The sequence below is a fragment of the Phyllobates terribilis genome, unplaced genomic scaffold (assembly GCF_046119375.1).
Source record: "Phyllobates terribilis strain yellow unplaced genomic scaffold, ASM4611937v1 Scaffold_11__3_contigs__length_659146591, whole genome shotgun sequence".
Classification (NCBI taxonomy): Eukaryota; Metazoa; Chordata; class Amphibia; order Anura; family Dendrobatidae; genus Phyllobates; species Phyllobates terribilis.
In genome coordinates, this window is record NW_027362771.1 from 644,184,711 (window position 1) to 644,197,579 (window position 12,869).

At 47.1% G+C, this 12,869-nt stretch overlaps 1 protein-coding gene across 4 annotated transcripts in view; it reads right to left on the reverse strand.

Moving 5' to 3' along the window:
• CAMTA2 (calmodulin binding transcription activator 2) overlaps positions 1-12,869 on the reverse strand; it is a 296,591-nt gene that overhangs the window by 110,055 nt on the left and 173,667 nt on the right. The window lies entirely within an intron of this gene.

The following is a 12,869-nucleotide window of genomic DNA, read 5'->3' on the forward strand; positions in this document are numbered from 1 at the left end:
CCACTAGATGGTGACACTACCTCATAACAATCCAGACCACTAGATGGTGACACTACCTCATAACAATCCCAACCACTAGATGGTGACCCTACCTCATAACATTCCAAACCACTAGATGATGACCCTACCTCATAACAATCCCAACCACTAGATGGTGACCCTACCTCATAACATTCCAAACCACTAGATGGTGACACTACCTCATAACAATCCCGACCACTAGATGGCGACCCTACCTCATAACAATCCCAACCACTAGATGGCGACCCTACCTCATAACAATCCAGACCACTAGATGGTGACCCTACCTCATAACAATCCCGACCACTAGATGGTGACCCTACCTCATAACAATCCCAACCACTAGATGGCGACCCTACCTCATAACAATCCAGACCACTAGATGGTGACACTACCTCATAACAATCTCGACCACTAGATGGTGACACTACCTCACAACAATCCCGACCACTAGATGGTGACCCTACCTCATAACAATCCAGACCACTAGATGGTGACCCTACCTCATAACAATCCCAACCACTAGATGGTGACCCTACCTCATAACAATCCCAACCACTAGATGGTGACAATACCTCATAACAATCCCAACCACTAGATGGTGACCCTACCTCATAACATTCCCGACCACTAGATGGTGACACTACCTCATAACAATCCCAACCACTAGATGGTGACACTACCTCATAACAATCCCGACCACTAGATGGTGACCCTACCTCATAACAATCCCAACCACTAGATGGTGACACTACCTCATAACAATCCAGACCACTAGATGGTGACACTACCTCATAACAATCCCAACCACTAGATGGTGACACTACCTCATAACAATCCCAAGCACTAGATGGTGACCCTACCTCATAACAATCCCAACCACTAGATGGTGACCCTACCTCATAACAATCCCAACCACTAGATGGTGACACTACCTCATAACAATCCCAACCACTAGATGGTGACCCTACCTCATAACAATCCCGACCACTAGATGGTGACACTACCTCATAACAATCCAGACCACTAGATGGTGACCCTATCTCATAACAATCCCAACCACTAGATGGCGACACTACCTCATAACAATCCAGACCACTAGATGGTGACCCTACCTCATAACAATCCCAACCACTAGATGGTGACCCTACCTCATAACAATCCAGACCACTAGATGGTGACCCTACCTCATAACAATCCAGACCACTAGATGGTGACCCTACCTCATAACAATACCAACCACTAGATGGTGACCCTACCTCATAACAATCTCGACCACTAGATGGTGACTCTACCTCATAACAATCCAGACCACTAGATGGTGACACTACCTCATAACAATCCCAACCACTAGATGGTGACCCTATCTCATAACAATCCCAACCACTAGATGGTGACCCTACCTCATAACAATCCAGACCACTAGATGGTGACCCTACCTCATAACAATCCCAACCACTAGATGGCGACACTACCTCATAACAATCCAGACCACTAGATGGTGACCCTACCTCATAACAATACCAACCACTAGATGGTGACACTACCTCATAACAATCCCGACCACTAGATGGTGACCCTATGTCATAACAATCCCAACCACTAGATGGTGACCCTACCTCATAACAATCTCGACCACTAGATGGTGACTCTACCTCATAACAATCCAGACCACTAGATGGTGACACTACCTCATAACAATCCCAACCACTAGATGGTGACCCTACCTCATAACAATCCCAACCACTAGATGGTGACCCTACCTCATAACAATCCCAACCACTAGATGGTGACCCTATCTCATAACAATCTCGACCACTAGATGGTGACTCTACCTCATAACAATCCCAACCACTAGATGGCGACCCTACCTCATAACAATCCCAACCACTAGATGGCGACCCTACCTCATAACAATCCCAACCACTAGATGGCGACCCTACCTCATAACAATCCCAACCACTAGATGGTGACCCTACCTCATAACAATCCCGACCACTAGATGGTGACACTACCTCATAACAATCCTCAACCACTAGATGGTGACCCTACCTCATAACAATCCCGACCACTAGATGGTGACCCTACCTCATAACAATCCCGACCACTAGATGGTGACACTACCTCATAACAATCCTCAACCACTAGATGGTGACCCTACCTCATAACAATCCAGACCACTAGATGGTGACCCTACCTCATAACAATCCCAACCACTAGATGGTGACCCTACCTCATAACAATCCCAACCACTAGATGGTGACACTACCTCATAACAATCCAGACCACTAGATGGCGACCCTACCTCATAACATTCCCGACCACTAGATGGTGACACTACCTCATAACAATCCCAACCACTAGATGGTGACACTACCTCATAACAATCCCGACCACTAGATGATGACCCTACCTCATAACATTCCCAACCACTAGATGGTGACACTACCTCATAACAATCCCGACCACTAGATGGTGACCCTACCTCATAACATTCCCGACCACTAGATGGTGACACTACCTCATAACAATCCCAACCACTAGATGGCGACCCTACCTCATAACATTCCCGACCACTAGATGGTGACCCTACCTCATAACAATCCCAACCACTAGATGGTGACACTACCTCATAACAATCCCAACCACTAGATGGTGACCCTACCTCATAACAATCCCAACCACTAGATGGTGACCCTACCTCATAACAATCCCAACCACTAGATGGCGACCCTACCTCATAACAATCCCAACCACTAGATGGTGACCATACCTCATAACAATCCCAACCACTAGATGGTGACCCTACCTCATAACAATCCCGACCACTAGATGGTGACACTACCTCATAACAATCCAGACCACTAGATGGTGACCCTACCTCATAACAATCCCAACCACTAGATGGTGACCCTACCTCATAACAATCCCAACCACTAGATGGTGACACTACCTCATAACAATCCAGACCACTAGATGGCGACCCTACCTCATAACAATCCCAACCACTAGATGGTGACCCTACCTCATAACAATCCCAACCACTAGATGGTGACACTACCTCATAACAATCCAGACCACTAGATGGTGACCCTACCTCATAACATTCCCGACCACTAGATGGTGACACTACCTCATAACAATCTCAACCACTAGATGGTGACACTACCTCATAACAATCCCGACCACTAGATGGTGACCCTACCTCATAACATTCCCGACCACTAGATGGTGACACTACCTCATAACAATCCCAACCACTAGATGGCGACCCTACCTCATAACATTCCCGACCACTAGATGGTGACCCTACCTCATAACAATCCCAACCACTAGATGGTGACACTACCTCATAACAATCCCAACCACTAGATGGTGACCCTACCTCATAACAATCCCAACCACTAGATGGTGACCCTACCTCATAACATTCCCGACCACTAGATAGAGACACTACCTCATAACAATCCCGACCACTAGATGGTGACCGTACCTCATAACAATCCCAACCACTAGATGGCGACCCTACCTCATAACAATCCCAACCACTAGATGGTGACCCTACCTCATAACAATCCCAACCACTAGATGGTGACCCTACCTCATAACAATCCAGACCACTAGATGGTGACCCTACCTCATAACAATCCCAACCACTAGATGGCGACACTACCTCATAACAATCCAGACCACTAGATGGTGACCCTATCTCATAACAATCCCAACCACTAGATGGCGACACTACCTCATAACAATCCAGACCACTAGATGGTGACCCTACCTCATAACATTCCCAACCACTAGATGGTGACACTACCTCATAACAATCCCGACCACTAGATGGTGACCCTACCTCATAACAATCCCAACCACTAGATGGTGACCCTACCTCATAACAATCCTCAACCACTAGATGGTGACCCTACCTCATAACAATCCTCAACCACTAGATGGTGACACTACCTCATAACAATCCCAACCACTAGATGGTGACCCTACCTCATAACAATCCCGACCACTAGATGGTGACCCTACCTCATAACAATCCCAACCACTAGATGGCGACCCTACCTCATAACAATCCAAACCACTAGATGGCGACCCTACCTCATAACAATCCAAACCACTAGATGGTGACCCTACCTCATAACAATCCAGACCACTAGATGGTGACACTACCTCATAACAATCCCAACCACTAGATGGTGACCCTACCTCATAACAATCCCAACCACTAGATGGTGACCCAATCTCATAACAATCCCAACCACTAGATGGTGACTCTACCTCATAACAATCCCAACCACTAGATGGCGACCCTACCTCATAACAATCCCAACCACTAGATGGCGACCCTACCTCATAACAATCCCAACCACTAGATGGCGACCCTACCTCATAACAATCCCAACCACTAGATAGTGACCCTACCTCATAACAATCCTCAACCACTAGATGGTGACCCTACCTCATAACAATCCCGACCACTAGATGGTGACCCTACCTCATAACAATCCCAACCACTAGATGGTGACCCTACCTCATAACAATCCCAACCACTAGATGGTGACCCTACCTCATAACAATCCCAACCACTAGATGGCGACACTACCTCATAACAATCCCGACCACTAGATGGTGACACTACCTCATAACAATCCCAACCACTAGATGGTGACCCTACCTCATAACAATCCTCAACCACTAGATGGTGACCCTACCTCATAACAATCCCAACCACTAGATGGTGACCCTACCTCATAACAATCCCAACCACTAGATGGTGACCCTACCTCATAACAATCCCAACCACTAGATGGTGACCCTACCTCATAACAATCCCAACCACTAGATGGCGACACTACCTCATAACAATCCCAACCACTAGATGGTGACACTACCTCATAACAATCCAGACCACTAGATGGTGACCCTACCTCATAACATTCCCGACCACTAGATGGTGACACTACCTCATAACAATCCCAACCACTAGATGGTGACCCTACCTCATAACAATCCCAACCACTAGATGGTGACCCTACCTCATAACAATCCCAACCACTAGATGGCGACACTACCTCATAACAATCCCAACCACTAGATGGTGACACTACCTCATAACAATCCAGACCACTAGATGGTGACCCTACTTCATAACATTCCCGACCACTAGATGGTGACACTACCTCATAACAATCCCAACCACTAGATGGTGACACTACCTCATAACAATCCCGACCACTAGATGGTGACCCTACCTCATAACATTCCCAACCACTAGATGGTGACACTACCTCATAACAATCCCGACCACTAGATGGTGACCCTACCTCATAACATTCCCGACCACTAGATGGTGACACTACCTCATAACAATCCCAACCACTAGATGGTGACCCTACCTCATAACATTCCCGACCACTAGATGGTGACACTACCTCATAACAATCCCAACCACTAGATGGCGACCCTACCTCATAACATTCCCGACCACTAGATGGTGACCCTACCTCATAACAATCCCAACCACTAGATGGTGACACTACCTCATAACAATCCCAACCACTAGATGGTGACCCTACCTCATAACAATCCCAACCACTAGATGGTGACCCTACCTCATAACAATCCCAACCACTAGATGGCGACCCTACCTCATAACAATCCCAACCACTAGATGGTGACACTACCTCATAACAATCCAGACCACTAGATGGCGACCCTACCTCATAACAATCCCAACCACTAGATGGTGACCCTACCTCATAACAATCCCAACCACTAGATGGCGACACTACCTCATAACAATCCCAACCACTAGATGGTGACACTACCTCATAACAATCCAGACCACTAGATGGTGACCCTACCTCATAACATTCCCGACCACTAGATGGTGACACTACCTCATAACAATCTCAACCACTAGATGGTGACACTACCTCATAACAATCCCGACCACTAGATGGTGACCCTACCTCATAACATTCCCAACCACTAGATGGTGACACTACCTCATAACAATCCCGACCACTAGATGGTGACCCTACCTCATAACATTCCCGACCACTAGATGGTGACACTACCTCATAACAATCCCAACCACTAGATGGTGACCCTACCTCATAACATTCCCGACCACTAGATGGTGACACTACCTCATAACAATCCCAACCACTAGATGGCGACCCTACCTCATAACATTCCCGACCACTAGATGGTGACCCTACCTCATAACAATCCCAACCACTAGATGGCGACCCTACCTCATAACATTCCCGACCACTAGATGGTGACCCTACCTCATAACAATCCCAACCACTAGATGGTGACCCTACCTCATAACAATCCCAACCACTAGATGGTGACCCTACCTCATAACAATCCCAACCACTAGATGGCGACCCTACCTCATAACAATCCCAACCACTAGATGGTGACCCTACCTCATAACAATCCCAACCACTAGATGGCGACCCTACCTCATAACAATCCCAACCACTAGATGGTGACCCTACCTCATAACAATCCCAACCACTAGATGGTGACCCTACCTTATAACAATCCAGACCACTGGATGGTGACCCTACCTCATAACAATCCCAACCACTAGATGGTGACCCTACCTCATAACATTCCCAACCACTAGATGGTGACTCTACCTCATAACAATCCCAACCACTGGATGGCGACCCTACCTCATAACAATCCCAAACACTAGATGGTGACCCTACCTCATAACAATCCAGACCACTAGATGGTGACCCTACCTCATAACAATCCCAACCACTAGATGGTGACCCTACCTCATAACAATCCAGACCACTAGATGGTGACCCTACCTCATAACAATCCCAACCAATAGATGGTGACCCTACCTCATAACAATCCAGACCACTAGATGGCGACCCTACCTCATAACAATCCCGACCACTAGATGGTGACCCTACCTCATAACAATCCCAACCACTAGATGGTGACCCTACCTCATAACAATCCAGACCACTAGATGGTGACCCTACCTCATAACAATCCCAACCACTAGATGGCGACCCTACCTCATAACAATCCCGACCACTAGATGGTGACCCTACCTCATAACAATCCCGACCACTAGATGGTGACCCTACCTCATAACAATCCCAACCACTAGATGGCGACCCTACCTCATAACAATCCAAACCACTAGATGGCGACCCTACCTCATAACAATCCAAACCACTAGATGGTGACCCTACCTCATAACATTCCCGACCACTAGATGGTGACCCTACCTCATAACAATCCCGACCACTAGATGGTGACCCTACCTCATAACAATCCCGACCACTAGATGGTGACCCTACCTCATAACAATCCCAAACACTAGATGGTGACACTACCTCATAACAATCCCAACCACTAGATGGTGACACTACCTCATAACAATCCCAACCACTAGATGGTGACCCTACCTCATAACAATCCCAACCACTAGATGGTGACACTACCTCATAACAATCCCAACCACTAGATGGTGACCCTACCTCATAACAATCCCAACCACTAGATGGTGACCCTACCTCATAACATTCCAAACCACTAGATGGCGACCCTACCTCATAACAGTCCAAACCACTAGATGGTGACCCTACCTCACAACAATCCCAACCACTAGATGGTGACCCTACCTCATAACATTCCAAACCACTAGATGGTGACCCTACCTCTTAACAATCTCAACCACTAGATGGCGACCCTACCGCATAACAATCCCAACCACTAGATGGTGACCCTACCTCATAACATTCCCAACCACTAGATGGTGACCCTACCTCATAACATTCCCAACCACTAGATGGTGACTCTACCTCATAACAATCCAGACCACTAGATGGTGACACTACCTCATAACAATCCCAACCACTAGATGGTGACCCTACCTCATAACAATCCCAACCACTAGATGGTGACCCTACCTCATAACATTCCAAACCACTAGATGGTGACCCTACCTCATAACATTCCAGACCACTAGATGGTGACCCTACCTCATAACAATCCCAACCACTAGATGGTGACACTACCTCATAACAATCCCAACCACTAGATGGTGACCCTACCTCATAACAATCCCAACCACTAGATGGTGACCCTACCTCATAACAATCCCAACCACTAGATGGTGACCATACCTCATAACAATCCCAACCACTAGATGGTGACCCTACCTCATAACAATCCCGACCACTAGATGGTGACCCTACCTCATAACAATCCAGACCACTAGATGGTGACCCTACCTCATAACAATCCCAACCACTAGATGGTGACCCTACCTCATAACAATCTCGACCACTAGATGGTGACCCTACCTCATAACAATCCCAACCACTAGATGGTGACCCTACCTCATAACAATCCCGACCACTAGATGGCGACCCTACCTCATAACAATCCCAACCACTAGATGGTGACCCTACCTCATAACAATCCCGACCACTAGATGGCGACCCTACCTCATAACAATCCCAACCACTAGATGGTGACACTACCTCATAACAATCCAGACCACTAGATGGCGACCCTACCTCATAACAATCCCAACCACTAGATGGTGACCCTACCTCATAACAATCCCAACCACTAGATGGCGACACTACCTCATAACAATCCCAACCACTAGATGGTGACCCTACCTCATAACATTCCCGACCACTAGATGGTGACACTACCTCATAACAATCTCAACCACTAGATGGTGACACTACCTCATAACAATCCCGACCACTAGATGGTGACCCTACCTCATAACAATCCAGACCACTAGATGGTGACCCTACCTCATAACATTCCCGACCACTAGATGGTGACACTACCTCATAACAATCCCAACCACTAGATGGTGACACTACCTCATAACAATCCAGACCACTAGATGGTGACCCTACCTCATAACATTCCCGACCACTAGATGGTGACACTACCTCATAACAATCTCAACCACTAGATGGTGACACTACCTCATAACAATCCCGACCACTAGATGGTGACCCTACCTCATAACATTCCCGACCACTAGATGGTGACCCTACCTCATAACATTCCCGACCACTAGATGGTGACACTACCTCATAACAATCCCAACCACTAGATGGTGACACTACCTCATAACATTCCCGACCACTAGATGGTGACCCTACCTCATAACAATCCCAACCACTAGATGGTGACACTACCTCATAACAATCCCAACCACTAGATGGTGACCCTACCTCATAACAATCCCAACCACTAGATGGTGACCCTACCTCATAACAATCCCAACCACTAGATGGCGACCCTACCTCATAACAATCCCAACCACTAGATGGTGACCCTACCTCATAACAATCCCAACCACTAGATGGTGACCCTACCTCATAACAATCCCGACCACTAGATGGTGACCCTACCTCATAACAATCCAGACCACTAGATGGTGACCCTACCTCATAACAATCCCAACCACTAGATGGTGACCCTACCTCATAACAATCCCAACCACTAGATGGTGACCCTACCTCATAACAATCCCAACCACTAGATGGCGACACTACCTCATAACAATCCAGACAACTAGATGGTGACCCTATCTCATAACAATCCCAACCACTAGATGGTGACACTACCTCATAACAATCCAGACCACTAGATGGTGACCCTACCTCATAACAATCCCAACCACTAGATGGCGACACTACCTCATAACAATCCTCAACCACTAGATGGTGACCCTACCTCATAACAATCCCGACCACTAGATGGTGACCCTACCTCATAACAATCCCAACCACTAGATGGCGACACTACCTCATAACAATCCTCAACCACTAGATGGTGACCCTACCTCATAACAATCCAGACCACTAGATGGTGACCCTACCTCATAACAATCCCAACCACAAGATGGTGACCCTACCTCATAACAATCCCAACCACTAGATGGCGACCCTACCTCATAACAATCCAGACCACTAGATGGTGACCCTACCTCATAACAATCCCAACCACTAGATGGCGACCCTACCTCATAACAATCCCAACCACTAGATGGTGACCCTACCTCATAACAATCCCAACCACTAGATGGTGACCCTACCTCATAACAATCCAGACCACTGGATGGTGACCCTACCTCATAACAATCCCAACCACTAGATGGTGACCCTACCTCATAACAATCCCAACCACTAGATGGCGACCCTACCTCATAACAATCCCGACCACTAGATGGTGACCCTACCTCATAACAATCCCAACCACTAGATGGTGACCCTACCTCATAACAATCCCAACCACTGGATGGCGACCCTACCTCATAACAATCCCAACCACTAGATGGTGACCCTACCTCATAACAATCCCAACCACTAGATGGTGACCCTACCTCATAACAATCCAGACCACTAGATGGTGACACTACCTCATAACAATCCCGACCACTAGATGGTGACCCTACCTCATAACATTCCAAACCACTAGATGGCGACCCTACCTCATAACAATCCCAACCACTAGATGGTGACCCTACCTCATAACAATCCAGACCACTAGATGGTGACCCTACCTCATAACATTCCCGACCACTAGATGGTGACCCTACCTCATAACATTCCCGACCACTAGATGGTGACCCTACCTCATAACAATCCCAACCACTAGATGGCGACCCTACCTCATAACAATCCAAACCACTAGATGGTGACCCTACCTCATAACAATCCCAACCACTAGATGGTGACCCTACCTCATAACAATCCCAACCACTAGATGGTGACCCTACCTCATAACATTCCCGACCACTAGATGATGACCCTACCTCATAACATTCCCGACCACTAGATGGTGACCCTACCTCATAACAATCCCAACCACTAGATGGCGACCCTACCTCATAACAATCCCAACCACTAGATGGTGACCCTACCTCATAACAATCCAGACCACTAGATGGTGACCCTACCTCATAACAATCCCAACCACTAGATGGTGACCCTACCTCATAACAATCCAGACCACTAGATGGTGACCCTACCTCATAACAATCCCAACCACTAGATGGTGACCCTACCTCATAACAATCCAGACCACTAGATGGCGACCCTACCTCATAACAATCCCGACCACTAGATGGTGACCCTACCTCATAACAATCCAAACCACTAGATGGTGACACTACCTCATAACATTCCCGACCACTAGATGATGACCCTACCTCATAACATTCCCGACCACTAGATGGTGACCCTACCTCATAACAATCCCGACCACTAGATGGTGACCCTACCTCATAACAATCCCAACCACTAGATGGCGACCCTACCTCATAACAATCCAAACCACTAGATGGTGACACTACCTCATAACAATCCCAACCACTAGATGGTGACCCTACCTCATAACAATCCCGACCACTAGATGGTGACCCTACCTCATAACAATCCCAACCACTAGATGGCGACCCTACCTCATAACAATCCAAACCACTAGATGGCGACCCTACCTCATAACAATCCAAACCACTAGATGGTGACCCTACCTCATAACATTCCCGACCACTAGATGGTGACCCTACCTCATAACAATCCAAACCACTAGATGGCGACCCTACCTCATAACAATCCCAACCACTAGATGGTGACCCTACCTCATAACAATCCCGACCACTAGATGGTGACCCTACCTCATAAGAATCCCGACCACTAGATGGTGACCATACCTCATAACAATCCCAACCACTAGATGGTGACCCTACCTCATAACAATCCCAACCACTAGATGGTGACACTACCTCATAACAATCCCAACCACTAGATGGTGACCCTACCTCATAACAATCCCAACCACTAGATGGTGACCCTACCTCATAACATTCCAAACCACTAGATGGCGACCCTACCTCATAACAGTCCAAACCACTAGATGGTGACCCTACCTCATAACAATCCCAACCACTAGATGGTGACCCTACCTCATAACAATCCCAACCACTAGATGGTGACCCTACCTCATAACATTCCAAACCACTAGATGGTGACCCTACCTCATAACAATCCCAACCACTAGATGGTGACCCTACCTCATAACAATCCCAACCACTAGATGGTGACCCTACCTCATAACATTCCAAACCACTAGATGGTGACCCTACCTCATAACAATCCCAACCACTAGATGGTGACCCTACCTCATAACAGTCCAAACCACTAGATGGTGACCCTACCTCATAACAATCCCAACCACTAGATGGTGACACTACCTCATAACAATCCCAACCACTAGATGGTGACCCTACCTCATAACAATCCCAACCACTAGATGGTGACCCTACCTCATAACAATCCCAACCACTAGATGGTGACCCTACCTCATAACATTCCAAACCACTAGATGGCGACCCTACCTCATAACAGTCCAAACCACTAGATGGTGACCCTACCTCATAACAATCCCAACCACTAGATGGTGACCCTACCTCATAACATTCCAAACCACTAGATGGTGACCCTACCTCATAACAATCCCAACCACTAGATGGTGACCCTACCTCATAACATTCCAAACCACTAGATGGTGACCCTACCTCATAACAATCCCAACCACTAGATGGTGACCCTACCTCATAACAATCCCAATCACTAGATGGTGACCCTACCTCATAACAATCCCAACCACTAGATGGTGACCCTACCTCATAACAATCCAGACCACTAGATGGCGACCCCACCATATAACATTCCCAACCACTTGATGGCGACACAACTTTATAACATTCTATACAATCAGATGACGACTTATTGGGCCTAACTTTAGCCTACAGCAAT